Source organism: Onychostruthus taczanowskii, unplaced genomic scaffold (assembly GCF_017590055.1).
Source record: "Onychostruthus taczanowskii isolate IOZ18803 unplaced genomic scaffold, ASM1759005v1 scaffold12, whole genome shotgun sequence".
Taxonomy (NCBI): domain Eukaryota; kingdom Metazoa; phylum Chordata; class Aves; order Passeriformes; family Passeridae; genus Onychostruthus; species Onychostruthus taczanowskii.
In genome coordinates, this window is record NW_024498351.1 from 3850150 (window position 1) to 3865599 (window position 15450).

A 15450-nucleotide genomic window follows, 5' to 3' on the forward strand; every position below is an offset into this window, starting at 1 on the left:
TTTGCAAGGCAGCCCCATGTTACTCATAGGTATGATGGCAATGCAGCACATGCAGGAGAGCTGACCTTGCACTCCTCCCTCAGGCCTGTCACTGCATTTGGAATAGCCTTACTGAAATGTCTGAACTTGCAAGCTCGTTGCTGAGTTTCCTGAGCACCAGAATTTGGGATTTAGTAGTAGGGCTGGGAATGCTTCCAGCTTTTTCCATGGCCTGGACTGCCTGGATGCCCTGGGTGCTGGTGCCTGTTCCATTGTTTTACTGTCTTTGCTACTGCAGCAGTAATTAGGATAAGGTATAATTACAAAGTTTGGTCTGGGACATATGCAAGGCCATTGAGCTGCATTGCAAAGTCCTCTGTGTTTTCTGCTCCTTTTAGTTCTGTGACAAATGCAGACCCTTTGGTTTAAAGTGGGAAGGTAGTGGCGATGTAGGTATGAGCTGGCACTAAGTTCCATGCTCCCTTCTTCATCCTACAGACCCTTCATCTGTCCTTTCCAAAGTAGCCTGTGGGTGCTCAAGATGTGAAATATGGCAATTGTGGATGCAAACAAATTATTGTAGTTTAGGTGCTTGGTGGAGAATAATAGCCAAAAAATCTGGAGATGTGTCCTGGAGGTTAGCAAGAGATAAAAAGGTAGTCCCATTTTTCTGGAGACATCCAGGATTATCCAGGCAGCACCAGTGCTACCTGGCACAGAGGACTCACTGGGCATGTTTTTTGAGGGTGGGCAGAAGGTATCATGCAAAGATGGCTCATCTTGGCTCTTCTAGCCTTTCACACCTGTGCCTGCCTTTGGAGGATGGAGTAACGGGCTTGCTCCCAAGGCACACCCCAAATCTGACAGCAAAGAAGACCCATTTTTTCCCAGGAAGTTCACTGCAGACCTTGAAAAATATGGCCGTTTACAGCTTGGTCCCTGAATAAACTTGTGCATGGTTCTGCTAACTACCTTCCCTCGGCCCCCTGATTCACCCAGACCTACCTTGTTTTCACATACCAGCAATGCCTCCGGAACTGGGCAGTTATCAGAAGACAATGAATCACCTAAAACATCTGCTAACTCATTCTGTAGGAGCTCCTCTTACTCATAGCACAAATTCCAACTCTCAGCTGCTCTGAAAATTTTTTACCCACAACATATGCAGCCACTCCCAGTCACATTTTTGCCATCTCAGTGAGGGACACAGGACACAGCTAGAAGACAAGGTCAGCAGCTGCAGATCTCACAGAGGGACCAAGGATTTCCCTTTCACTCAGGAAGAGACTGGTACCCATCCCTGATGCTTGTTTTTAGAAATTTTTAAGTTTTAAAAAATGATAGAGGCTCCCTTTGGTTCTGAGTTTTTTTGATATAACACCAGACAGAGAATTTCACTTGATGGCTAGTGCCTCTAGTGCAATAATGTGCCAGCAGGCTTGTCTAAGCTGGGCTGACCCTTCAGAGAGATGTTCAACTTGATGTCAGCTACAGCTGCAAAGCCAAACAGGATCCACTTCTGATCCTGCTTTTTTTTCTGCCTTGGCTGGATTGGCTCCTAGATTGCTCCATAAATCATTGTCCAGTGATAAAATACCAAGGGGGTCTGGCTGGCTTTGTCTGATGTTACTCTTGAGAAGTCAGATTTTATCTTAGTAAACATAGCCCCTGGGACCTGATGATCTTAAAGGTATTTTTCAACCTAAACTATTCTATAAGTCTATGGCCTTTGTGCACCTTTGGTGTTCTTAGGTAGGAAGGTTATTGTGGGCCCTAGATGAGGCACACAACACTATCAAATGGTACTGTTCCAAGAAATAGGAAGACTTCATCTTGATTTGTAGCATAAACATTTAGGAATCCTGTGTGGGTTTCAGAGGGAAGATCTGTTCAGTGTTGCTGCACCTTCTTGTACCTCTGTGCTCCCTTGGACTGTATCCTTGGCCACCACACCCTCTGTGCCAGGAAGCCTATAAGGCATTACAGACCTCAGGTCTCAAGTGACTTTTTTTGTAGGTGAGCAACATTCAACCAGTTGACTCTGTCACCTCATGTGGGGTATTGTCCCTCCCCTCTGTGGCTGTCCAGCAGCATCAACTGGCTCAGTCCGGTGGCATAAGTGTGTCCTCCTGTGAGGGGTTTTTGCTTCACTCCATCACAGAATGGCTGGGGGGGGAAGGGACCTCTGGAGGTCATCTAGTCCAATTGCCCTTGTCAAGCACAGCCACCTAGAGTAGGCTGTCCAGGGCAATGTCCAGTCAGCTTTGGAATACCTTCAAGGATGGAAATTCCACAGCCTATCTCTGGAAAACTGTGCCAGTGCTCAGTCACCCTTATAACTAAGCTGCCTTCCAGATGGTCAGCCTCCATCCTGTATGAGAATTTAGATGGAGTCTGTGCAACTTCTCTGGACAATCAGTGCTGGTGATTAGTCATTCTCACAATAAAAAAGCATTTCCTGGTGTTCAGACGGAACCTCCTCAGTTTGTACCCATTGCTCCCAGTCCTGTCACCGGGCACCATGGAAAGAAGCTTGGCTTCACCTTCTTTGTCCCCTCCCTTCAGGTATTTATATAGATGAATAAGATGCTCCAGTCCCATCATCATCTTCACGCCATGTCTCTCTTGTAATGTGGAGCCCAGAGCAGAAACAATACACCCAGAGTGGCCTCACTAGTGCTAAGCAGAGGCAAGGATTACCTCCCTTCACCTGCTGGCAGCATTCCTCCCAGTGCAGCCCAGGACACTGTTAGCTTTTTCTGCAAGGGTGCACTGCTGGCTCATGTTCAGCTTGGTGTCCTCCAGGTCCCTGAGGCCCTTTTTGAAAAGCTTCCTCCCAAATGGGTAGTCCACAGGGTGTACTGATGTCTGGCATTGTTTCCTTCCAGAGGCATTTACTTTCCACTTCTCTTTGTTGAACTTCATGAAGTCACTGAAGTTCATTTGCTGTCAACCCATGAGGACAGCCTGTCCCTCTGAACAGCAGCCACTCGTCCCAGTTTCCTGTCACCAGTAAACTTGCAGAGGACACAATCTGCCCCATCATCCGTATCATCAACTATGATGTTGGACAGGATCAGACCCAGTCTTGACACTGAAAGGCATCTAACAAGACTTCCTACCCTCAACTGACACCTTCTGGGTTAGGCCATTCACCTCGTTTTCAGTCCACCTCACACTCTGGAGTTAGGAAGACTAAAGTCCAACTGGAATTGAATTTGGACAGGGATGCTCAAACAGGTTTGCACCCTCTGTGGGGCTCCCTTTGTGTATCTGGGTTTGGCCAGGAGCTCCTTATTCATCCACATGGGCCTCCTGGCACTTTTACCTGGCTATATGTTAGTTGGAATGGAGGTTTCATGAACCTGGAATATTAACCTTCCTTTCACCTCCCCACCTCTTCCATCCAAGGCCTTATCTCTAGTCATGGGATTATTATTCTGTGATTTATCCTACCACAAGACTGCAGCCCTGCAGCTGCACACACATCTCTGATTTCCCATCCTGCATGCATGAGTGTACAGATGTGTTAGAGAGTTCCTGGAGAGGCTTTGGGGGATTTCTCCACAGTGGTGCCACAGTTCCTTGCTTAAGCCTGGTGGCTGATTTTGCGATCCCCTCCTGTCACACCATCCTCTGTTCAGCCACCCCATGTGCCACTCCCTCCCATCCCAGGGCTGCTGACTGCTTTCTCTCCCTGTTGCTCCTAGTTCAGACGGTGGCTGTGAGCACACAGACGCGCTGACGTCTCCTTGCAGCCGTGCCCATGCTCCTGGGTGTGTCAGCCGACACTCAGTGTGTCCATTAGCTAATTGAGCTAATTGAGTTTCGCTGTTTGCTTAAACTGCACCGAAAACAGTTTGCATTCCATTGTCTCCATTCTCCTGTGAGGTACTACTGACTGCAACCTTTTAGGAGCAGCAGACTTCCAGAAAGCAGGTAGATCTCTGTCTTGCATCTTCCTGCAGCTTCCTGCACCTTCCTGAGAGCACAAACTGGGCATAAGATTCATCCTCAGCCCAGGCACATGGGTGATGTGTTTCTAGGGCTGGCCCAGTCCTGCTGAAGGCTAAGTGGTTGATGACTGCATTAATCTCACCTGCTGCAGGTGAGATGGTGCCTCTGTTCGCTCTCACAGCAAACTCTGGTCAAAGGTTGATACAATTGATACACATGCCTTAGTCACTTCCCAGTTGACTTGGAGATCTCCATTTTGAAAATGTCCTAGGATACACATCTAACAAATCTCTGGCAAATGCAGTTTAGCTCTGAAATCCACCGATTTTCCTCTTAAAAAGTCCCCTTTGGGGATTTCCCAGGCTAGGTACAGCCTAGGGTGGGATATTCTCTGCACTTGTTCCCTGACAGCCAGGCCAAGTGCTCCAGCTGCTCTCTCCCAGTAACCAAAACCACTCAGGAAGTGTCAGCACAGATGCAGCCCTGGGTGACACGTACTACTGGGTCTTGTTTGTCATCTAAATGGGAATGGATGGTCTGGCAAGGAGCTGTGTGAGCTCTTCAGTGCCAGCACAGATCCCCCCCTACTTGGGACAAGGTGGTTTTGGTTGATGTTCTACTTGTGGTGTGGAGGCAGAGACAATTCAAGATCACGAGGAGCTGCCAGCTGGACACCAGCTGGCAGAACACCTGGAGATGTGGAGCTCAGCCTCTGGCTTTGGCCTTGGTATCTCCAGGCTGAGTATGACAGTCTCCAGAGCCAGAACATTTCCTTACAGGAGAGCAGTACATTGCTGTTTGCAGGTCTGGAGAAGCCCAGGAACCCAAGGAACAATGAACAGCAGCAAAGCTGAGAAATGTTTGCTGGATCATGGAAGTTTCCAAAGCCTCTCCTGGGAATTACCCTCCTCTGCTGTTGCCTTGTGTTCACTCACCTCCTATTCTCACTGTCTGGCACACTGCTTTTGTTCCCTTTTGTTTACTGGCTATAGAGAAGTCCTTGGGTATTATCAGCATCTCTTTCTGTTTGGACTCATCTAAGTGTTTTGCCTTATTTTCATACTTTTCCTGTCATCACACGTACCCAGGGGCATGGAGAAATCTCCCCTGCTTTCCAATCCTTGGGGTCACAGCTGGGGGCAGAGCATTGGCCCCAGGGCTATTGGCATGCAATAAAACCAGTAGTCAGGGAAATGTCTCCCGGAGCAGTCTGTGGAGATGGGGACACGGTCACAGTACTCATGGGTGTCCTATAGATACATGTAGCTCTGGTCCTCCCAGGCCTTCCCACAGGATCCAGCTGGGCCAAGCCCCACAGGGAGGGATGGTGAGAGCCTGCACGTTCTTCTGCTTGTGCTCATGCTTTGAGGGAACTGTGTTAGAAGGCTTCCTGCCTTCTCTGAGTCATGTCAAAATCAGTCCCAAATATTCTCTTTGAAGCTCTTCACACAGCGCTGAAGCGATCTTGCCTTCAAAGCAGTTGCTGGAAACAGGCAGGCTGCTTAAAAGGCGTTTGAGCACTCTCACATCATGTTCAGGCCGTATTAAAATTTTACCGTGCTGTTTCGCACCTCACATGAATCACAGTCACTCCTGAAAAGCATCGGGGGCTAGAGGGGGAGGGTGGGATGTGTGCAAGGAAGGGGCTTTTGAAAGGGATTATTAATGCACAGAGATGTTTTGGTGTCTGAGAAAGGCCCTGAATGGCAGCTCTGTGCTTTCTTTCTCTGTGCTCATTATCAGTGAAGGGTGTAGCTGCTGAAGAGCTGAACAGAGCGAGGGGAGGACATGGCTGCTGCTCAGGCGGGGATGAGCAGGGGAGAGGACGTGGGAACAGAGGGAGGTGGGTGCTGGCTGTCTCCCTGAGAGGCAGTTTCAGGTTACGAGTTCAATGCCTGCCTCCCTTTGGGAGGCTGCAATACGGCAAGTCGTTTCTTGACGTGCAAACAATTAAAAAGAGGGTGTGTGAGTGTGGAAGATGGAGAAAGCAAACACCTCCTGTGGGATCTGGCTGTCTGCAGCTGCTCACCTAAGGCACCTCTTGCAGAGGGAGTTTCACGCAAGAAAAATAGCTGGGGGCATCAGGTTACTTTCAGGATGGAGTTTGAAAGACTAAAAGGTCTGCCTTGAACCTCAGGGTATAAAGGGTATTCCTCACTCTTTTACACAGGCATAGAGTGGGTCTCTTGGGTCGTATCAGGGTTTACAGTTGTCCTTTTGGTGTTCCCCAGGATTGCCCTGTAACAGTGGAGAGAGGGCTGTGTGGGGAGGCAAGAGGTCATGGTGCCTTTATTCCCCTCCCAGCAGCATCCTTGGGCCCAGGGAGCACATTTCCTGCAGCGATAGCCTGCTCCGGGAATGCAATCAGGACTACCCGAGGGCTTCATTTTCTTCAGGTTTGACATAGTGTCCCGAGTTCTGCAGATGCCTGCTGGGTCCTTCAGCCTTGTTTTCTGGAGAAGGTGTGTTCCAGTCCCCAAGGCAAGGAAGTGCACCTCTTTGCCTTTGCCTCTTGCCTGAAAATTCCCGGACTCCCTGCACCATCCCAGCCTCGTTGCAAATAGGCTTCCCAAAGCCACTTGCCCTCCTGCAGACTCACATAGCCAGGGCTCCTGGGCAGGTGGAGAGGCCAGGAGAGGAGTCAGACATTTGGGGTGGAAAGTGCCTCCTTCCAGCTCTCTGGAGCCTGGGGTGCTGGCAAGGAGTGAGCAGCTGGACAAATGTGTTTCCATCCCAGCCCTCTGGAGATTTCGGCACACAGGGCTGACAGCACTTGCTGCCTGTGTGTGTCAGGTACTGGCACAGGGTCTGCCTTGACAGGGCAGATCCATCACATGGCAGCTGGATCAAGGATGGGCAAAAACCTGGTCCTGCTTCTGAGAGGGGAGGATGCTTTTCTATTTCTGCTCACTACCTATTCACTCCAGATCTAGGAAGCAGAGGGGGAAGCCTCCATTTTATTTTTTTTTTTCAGTGCTACATTTCCATTCTTCTTTGCCTGCCTCAATGAGCCAAGCATCAAACCAAGGACTCTATATATCCCCTGGAGTAAAATATCCCTCAAAATAAGTCCTATTTCTTTCTGCTGAACCAGAAATATGCTGTCTCCCTTATCTAAAAGCGGAGGGGAGGGAGCAGAAAGAAGATGCACACAGCCTGCTGCCACTCCCTCTGTCCTGGTTGATTTGCCACTGCCCCTCATCATACTGATGCCTGTCACTCTGCTGACAGCATGAGAGACAAACACCAGTTTGCCTTGGCCAGAAAACTTGCCTTGCAAAGAAAAAAAGCCAGCTCAGGGCTTTTCACTTGGAGAGAAAGAGAGTGAGAAGAATAGACTTGAAAGAAAATTCCCATGGTTTTTTTTTTTTTTTTGCTTAGGGTGAGAGCTTTTCCCACGCTCCATTGGAAAGAGTGCAAGGAGCAAATGTTTCCCAGTGCCTGAAAACACCAAACACTGCTGAGGAGCAAGGAAAAAAGCCAGTCTCATTGGAGAGAGGCAGAAATCAGCGGTGTACACTCCCGCAGTGCCTCGTGCCTGTGTGTCTGCTCCTTCCATGCCAATGGCTTTTCCAGGCCTAGCTATGCTTTCTGGCACTCCAGGGAGTGTCGGACCCTGGAGTACTCTGCCATGAGGACAGGTGGTGTTTGCTGTCTCCCACAAAGCTGCTCCATGGTGCCAGAGGCTGCTGCTTCTTCTGTGAGAGTCCCAGATACTGAACCAGGAAGAGGCGATGGGTTTGTTTCCCAAGGTGACACCTGGGGAGCTGTTTGACATTTTTTTGTGTTTGCCTGGCACTGGTCAAGGACTATTGCATTAATCTGTGAGACTTTTGCTACTCCATCCAAGGAAGGCTGGGAAAGCAAGCCTGGTTCGCTCCATCTCCCGGGTCAGTTGCTTTGTCCAGCTCAAGCCCTGTCCCTCATCACCCTTCTTTGGTCTGATTCCTGACTCCTGTCTTCAGAGTCAAGAATTGACTGAAAACTGATCTGAAAAATCATTTAACATCTTGCTCTTTGCCAGTCATCAGCACAGTCTTCAGAAGTAACCTTTCCCAGAGCATCAAGTGCTTTGGGGCCTCCCCCCATCCTCTCCAAGTCCATGTGCTTTCCACAGAAAGCCAGTGTTTAGCAACCAGTCTCCAGCAGGGCTGTGCAAAACTCATCCATGTATGGGAAAGCGTGCCCATGCAACTTGCACCCTGGGAACCGGTTCACCAGCTCTGCAAGCAGAGGCCTGTCTGGTGAGGGAGTCTGTGTCTCAGCTCTTGAGGAGCCATGTGTCTTTAAAACATCCCAAGGATGAGAGATTTGAGGGCAGATTTTGGAAATGAGGAACCAGCTGAGGCTGGGGATGCTCAGCAGGCATCCATGAGGATTTGGTTCAGCTTTTCAAGAAGACTCATCTCAGGGGGAGTCTGGAAGCTGGTGCTCACTAAGCTGTTTAGAGGTGTGGGCCCTGCTTCATCCCAAGGTGCTTAGGGGTGCTTGGGAATCTGTCCTGATAAATGCCCCAGCAGCCTAGTGAGCCTGCTGCTTCTCCCTGCTGGCCACGTAAAGAGCATTTCTGACAACAAAAGCCCTGCCCAGGGCTCCCAGTTTTAAACACAGCACTGCCATCCGATCGCTGGTTCATCTCGGCATCTTCTCATCGACGAGAAACCGTCTCCTTTGCCCCCCTCCCCTTGTCTTTGGTCTTGCTCACAGAAAGCCGTGACTGTATCCTGCAAGCGCCCGTATCTGCTCCTGCGATCTCCCTTTGTTTGGCTGCCAGCTCTCTGCACCTGCGTGCATGCCTGCTCTCCCTCCCCGCTGCGGTTAGTCCTTCCCTCTCCCAGCCCATGGGCAGGAAAGCGGGTTTTAGCCGGGTCCAGGGGCCGAGGGGGTATTTGGCAATGGCCAGCATTCCCACTCCAACGGCAGCCCAGCCGTAAGAGGGATGGCACACACAGGCAGCTTGGTTATTTGTGAATGAAGCACGAGTTGCTCTGTGATTAACCCTCTGGAGGGATCCTGCCCAGATCTGTCCCGATGGGAGCTGGAATCTCCATGTTTCCTTTGCTAATTGAGCCTGAATTGTATTAGCTAATCCCATCCCCAAATCCCCCAGCTGTCTAAAGCTTACTAAGAGCAACCACACACGCCGGCTGGGAGTTTGTGCTTGTCTCCAGTTGGGACAGGGATTACTGTAACAAAGTGTGTGTAGTTTTGGAGTTTCAGAGTTTTTCAGCCTTTTTTTTTTTTTTTTTTTTTTTTTTTTTTTTGGTGGGGGGGTGGGGGTGGGGGGGCAGCTGGGGAAGGAGGGAATTGTTTTTGCTTGGCAATCTGTAGCCAACTGCCATAATCACTATCTCTCATTCCACAGAGAATATGCACTGTAAGAAAAAAAGACACTGTCATCAAATGATGAGAGGTGATGTAGAACCAGGGATGCACAGAGTTAATGTGGGTCAGATGCTGTGCGCTCCCATGGTCCTCCCTCTGTCATGGTGTCCACCCCAAGGTTTGTTCCTTTTCTTGCATGGATCACTGACCTGCCCTTTTCCAAGAGTGTGTTCCAGATTACCACCAGACTCTACGTCAGCATCACCAAGACCCTTTGAGTGATGGCCAGAAGCAGATGAGACCCCTGGCCAGCATGGGTTCCAAGGATTCACCACAGCTACACAGGGAAAGGAAACAAGCTGGGCAGACACATTTGAGGGCATTCCCTGTCCAGGAAGAACCACAACAGACAGACCACCAGCCCAGAGAAGCCTCTCATCTAGAGACCTTGCTTGAATCGAAGGAGGAGGTGCTCTGCTACAGTTTCATCTCTTAAAGAGAAGCAGGGACGGAGTCATTAAAATCTTATCTATGTCATCTTCATTTTCTTGAGCTTCTGTAGCCTCTTCTCTCACCAAACTACCTCAAGAGAGAGTGGGCACCGGAGCAGCTGTGGGAGTCCCTGGCCACAGCATACAAAGCCCACTTGTTATCAGCACTGTCATATGCCTCTCTGCCCCCTCCCCCTTCCCAGCTCCACCACAACCGCTGCATCCCAACAGCACAAGCCGAGCATCCATCAAAAGGGCTATTATCCCACGATTTCTTAACAGCCACTGTTGCTCTTGGGTATGGAGAATGAAGCTCCCCCTTTGACACAGTGCTCCAAGCAAAGGAGCAAAGGAATAGCAGTGCCTGTCGCTGGTTGGCATTCTGATCTGTAGATTGTCATGGAAGCCGGGGCGAGATGGGGAGCTGCTGCCTGAATGCAGGGTTTGGTTAGCAATTTAGGCCTTCCCTCCAGTCCTACAAGGTAGACAGATCCTACAGAGTTCATACTTTTGGCCTCCAGATGTTAGCACTGGGGGTAACTCCCATGGAGGATGGTTAAGAGACCACATCCTTCATTCTTTATGGCTGATGCTTTTAATCTGCTCTTCCTGGACTGGGGGAGAAAAAAGGCACAGAAACAGCCACCAGCCTCTGGAGTAGGCAAAGGGTCTGTGGTGCATGGAGAGGCAGCTTCCAGAGATGTGCACATTGACTCAAGCAGCTTCTGACAGGTACCAGGCGCTAACATCCCCAGAGCCTGCTGGGGGGTGCCCCTTTGCCCTTTCACCCCACAGGCAGGAGGTGCTGGCACTGGTTGCCCCTGGCTCCATCACAGGTACCTTTTCCTTGCTGCATATGAGCACGAAAACTGGTAGCAGCACAGACAGTGCCACCTCTTCCACACACAAGATCTATCAGCTGTGACACCATGGGAAAGGCTGGAGTCTGGCAGGGATGGGCAGACACCCCAGCACATCAGGGACCATGGCCAGGAAGACATCTGTGCACCACAACTGGAAACTCAGTTTTGCTCAACCACACAGTGTAGACCATAACTGGTAAAAGGTATCACAATTTTGCTGCTGCTGGGTACTTTTAAGTCTCTTGGAGTAAAAAACACTGCTGGCACCAGCAATCTTGATGACTGGGCAACTTTGCTGGTCATGAGTGATGCTGCATCTCCAGAGCTTTGCTTCTTTTGTCTGCCTACAGAGACACTCACTGTGGGTTTGTGCTCTTTGCCTGCCTGCTCCCAAGGCATCTTACAGATGACTCTTTGAAAGCAAGGCTCAGTGATGGTCTCCCTTCTGCCAGTGAGGGATGGTACATGAAGCTCCAGTCATCCTAAAGTTTCCCTTTGTGCTGTCAGGGCTGCTCTGAGCCATGTGCCTCGTTGGTTGTGTGACAGTGTTCTGGAAAACAATACATTGGGAGACATATGGCTGGCTAGGATATGTAGTCATGTCTTAGCAGGCATTGTGTACTGCTTTCCACTTGAGAGGGCTTCTTTTCTGCCAGTTTTCTTGGACATTGAGAAAACACCAAAACTGGACAATGATGAATACTGTACTGGGGAAACCACGTGACTTTACAGACACGTAAAATCCATCATGCTTGGTCTCAGACCTTACAGAATAATTGTTTTATAAAAACTAGAGGTTGTTCAAATTTCTACTGAAATCTCTGGGCATTAACAGGCTGACTTCATTAGAAAAAAGAAACTTTAATTATCCTGTAATCCCAAGGCCTCTGGTATGGGAAAAGATTTCCTACTTGGGGTAAACATCTCAGGAGAATTCACTCAGTTCAGTGCTGTTCCAGTGTGAACATAGCATGAATTTCAAATCTGGTTTTTCTTCTCAAAGCTGACCTAGACTATTCACTAAGAAGGCTGGCTGAGAAAATTATAGTGCTCTTATCGAAAAGAGTGGAGGCCCTTTTTAAAGTTTCAGGTATGAAATTCAGATACTTGAATTTGAAGAAGTTTACCACCCTCCAGGATTAGCCAGCCATGCAGCCACAACCTCATCTCTGCTGGTTAGAGCTGGGTTCTTTCCTTCAAACTTTCTAAAATAGAGAAAATGTCAGAAATTTGGGCCATTTGTTTTCCCAGCTCATTTTCCCCTCCCACAGATGAGCTGATCTGTGCTAGGAGAGGGGTTTCTGTCATGGTGAAGGGATTTCTGAGAGATAATTTACTCGTACGACTGGGTGTGCTGGCACTGGGATCCCGCACACGAAAAGACACAGCAATTTGATTGTGAGTGGTTTGCATGAAAGAAGAATCGGGAGGTTGTTAAGCAGATGTCTTCATGGCAATACAGCAAATTAAGTGGAGGAGTTCTGGGGTCTCTCGACTGCTTTAATAACTGATCAAAAAAGGAGAGAGAGAACATGAGCAGACAGCCACAACTGCATAAGACCAGCCAGCCGGGATGTTTGCGAACTGTGCTACTGCCAAAATTCCCTGAAGGGGAAGAATTTACTGGGATGTTTAGTTCCTGAGAAATATTTTTTTTCTATAAGTGCTGTGTATATCTCCAGTTTCTGTTTTGTTATTTGGGGCTTGGATTCTCCATTATGCAAGCCTATTTGCCTTTTTAATCCACTGTTATGTATGAGACCAGGAATGCTTTGTTGCACTAAAGGAGCAGTGACTTAAGCAAAGAACTAAACTAAGGCCCTGACCAGGGCACGGGGAGAACTGTTTTGGTTTTCCCTAATTTCGAAGAATTTAAATGCTCAAAACTACACACCGCAGAACAAGTACCCGGGTAAGTGAAGACTACTCCTTTTCTAGCCTGCCCTAAAGCGTAGCTCAGACACTACAGTGAATAAAATCTCATCCTGTTCCCTTTTAATGAAGCCCAGCCTCCCACACCAGCAGAGGTTTGAGATTTTCCTAAGATGCTGTTTGCAGTTTTTGCACAGTGAGGTCAAATCCTGATTTCAGCTACTGAAACTTCTCTCCCTTCCACAGCATCTCTTCGAGACGAACTTCACCATGTCGTTGTCTGGAAAGCTGATGAATGAAGATGAGTGAGCCCACTCTCTGGCTCCCAGTGCCTTCCAGCTGGATCACTACCGTCTTCAAGGCTGGTGTCGGGGTGCGGGGTGGGTTCGTGCGCAGGACCCTGTGGGATCGGCGCGGAGTGGCTGGGTGTATGGGTGTCTGCATGCCCGGGGGCTGATGCCCGCGGGGATGTCCCTGAGACAGAGCCTGTCTGCGGGAGCGCTGCCGGGGCGGGGGTGCTGTGGGGATGCGGCTGCGAGCCGCGTTCGCCTGGCGGGGCGCGGGCAGAGCGCTTTGTGCGGAGCGGGCAGAGCGCTTTGTGCGGGGGGCGCCGCTCCCGCCCGTGCCGCGCCGTGCCCACGCCGTGCCCGAGGGGCGGGACCGGGCCTCCGCCTCCCGGGACAAAGCCGGGCTGGGAGGGACCCCGGCGCCGCCACTCGGGGCCGGGGCGGGGCTGCCCGGGGGCCGGGGCGGTGGGGCTGTGCCGCTGCCCACCGAGCATGCGGGCGGAGGGCCGGCTCGGGGGTCTGTAGCCGGCTCGGGGAGCGCTCCGGTCCGGACAGGCATCGACGCCCGCCCCGGGAGCCCCGGCGGGCTCTGCCCGGTAAACTTTTCCCGGTCCTGGTGGGCGCCCGACGCCTCTGAGGGTCTGGCAGCCAGAGCTACTTGGGCTGGGGGTTTGGGGCTTTTCTTTGCGCCGGAGCATCCTTGCGCCGCAGCCTGGAATCTCTGTCCTAGGGAACAGGTAGCCGTTACATCGGGTCCTCGCCGGTGCCCCGGGACGCACAGGGGCTTCGGGAATGCCTCAGACCCAGGTCCTGGCTTTCGGCTTGCCTGGGGACAGAGCCAGGTCCCTTATCCCCCGCCGATCCCGGCCTGTTTCCCCGCGCGGCGCCGCGTGGGTTGGTGCGGGTGGGTCCCTGGTGCCCAGCCGGCGTGCGGACACGGGCCCGCCCCGGGATCTGGGCAGCGAGAAACGGCGGCTGGAGACAGGGAAACCCTGCTCTTTAACAGGCATTTGGCAGCGCCGAATATTAAAGCAGAAGTGAAGAGTTTTTTCTGGCTTTGGTGCCTGCTTCCCTTCCTTTGATTTTTCTTTTTAATTTGCTGGCTCTCATCAGGACACTTGTTCAACTTTGGGCAATGCTGGACACTGCGTGCTAGATCTAAAAGGAAACAAAGGATAAAATATTTTTAAAGCTGTTATCCCTGCAAATACCATTAACCTCACTGAAGGTGGTGGAATATGCCTGAGAGTGATTCGCTGCCCTTTGGTTAATTCAGACTCTATGAAGTCCATGAAAAAGCCTGTCTAGAGCAGTGTCTTCCCTAAAAAGAGACACGCAATCTGATTAGTGAATCCCACCGATATTCTCCTTTTTTCCTGCTTTTCCAAGAAACAGATCCTAATTTATTAGCCTGCCAGACAGGAGTCTGCAGGTGCTAATGGTTTAGCCGATCAAAGACTCCCTTCCCATAGATGGCACTTGAATTCGGTGATGTTTGCAGGTCAGTGGCTCTCTTCTGCGTCACTTTGTCCCACCCAGGCTGTCATTAGTTGTCTTTCTTTATGCCATGTAGTGTGGGTGGCTGTTAGAGGGACTGGCCAGGGCATCTCTGAGTCCAGAGGCAAGAATCTTTACTGCAGTGCAAGCTGGTTTAGCTCTGGTGGTGTTCCACTGTGCCTGCGTGGAGGAAGTGCTTAAGGATCAGGCTGGTAAATTCTGCTCGTGTGCCGCCAGGATTGGAGTGTAAAAGTGCCTGTTCACTTGGAGACCCTCAGGAAAGGGCCCTCAGTTTGCCTGGGGATCAGTTGGCCGGGGGATGATGACCTAAACTTGGTTAGATGAGGAAAGACTCTATAGAGCCACGTGCGGAAATTGTGTGTCCTGACACCCATAGCAGCCGGCTGCGTTCTCTGTCAGATCTTTCCTAATCCGCTGAGTTTTGCAGGAGTCCTCCTCGGAAGTATCTCCAAAGTTCTTAGTTCCAGGTATCTAGCTACTGGCTAGAGTGCAATCAGACCTGGCCAGAAGGGGGGTGGTGGGGACAGGGACACAGGAATGCAGCAGGAATGTCTTGTTCCTGGAGCATTTCCCTCCTGGGGAAGGAAGATGGGAAGGAATCCTTGTCTGTAAGTAATCCAAGAGCAAAACGTTTCTCCCCTTGCAGACAATGAATCGTTTCAGCGAGCTGACACTGTTATTTGTGGCTCTTGGCAAACGAGATAAGAGCATTCTGCCAGACACTTGCTCAAATCAGTGCCAGCCCCAGCCCTGCTGATTGCCTTTCACTGGGTGGGAGAGAAGCCTTTGTGTACCACGGCAGTAATCACACTGGTGCTTCTGGGTGAAGGAAGGTTGTTGTTGGTCCCCTTGGCTACACAGTCGCTGATTCTGGTCCTTGTGTCTCCAGGCCTTTTTATTTTCCTGAGAGAGGATGCCACTTCGGAGAAGAAATTTTTCCTCTGCTTGTGGGGCTGTGAACAGCTATTTCCAAGACCCCTTTTCTTTACCCTTGATCTAAACCTTGCATGAGGCTGGTTATACATGCTGATTAAGCAGGGAATTAAATCACATAGGAATGCTGCTCGCTTGATGTCTTCTCTATTACAGAGCTATGCTTAGAAGTTGAGACTTTTCAAGTGATTGTGTGGGCTTTAGCTAAGCTGTGAAAAAAGCCTT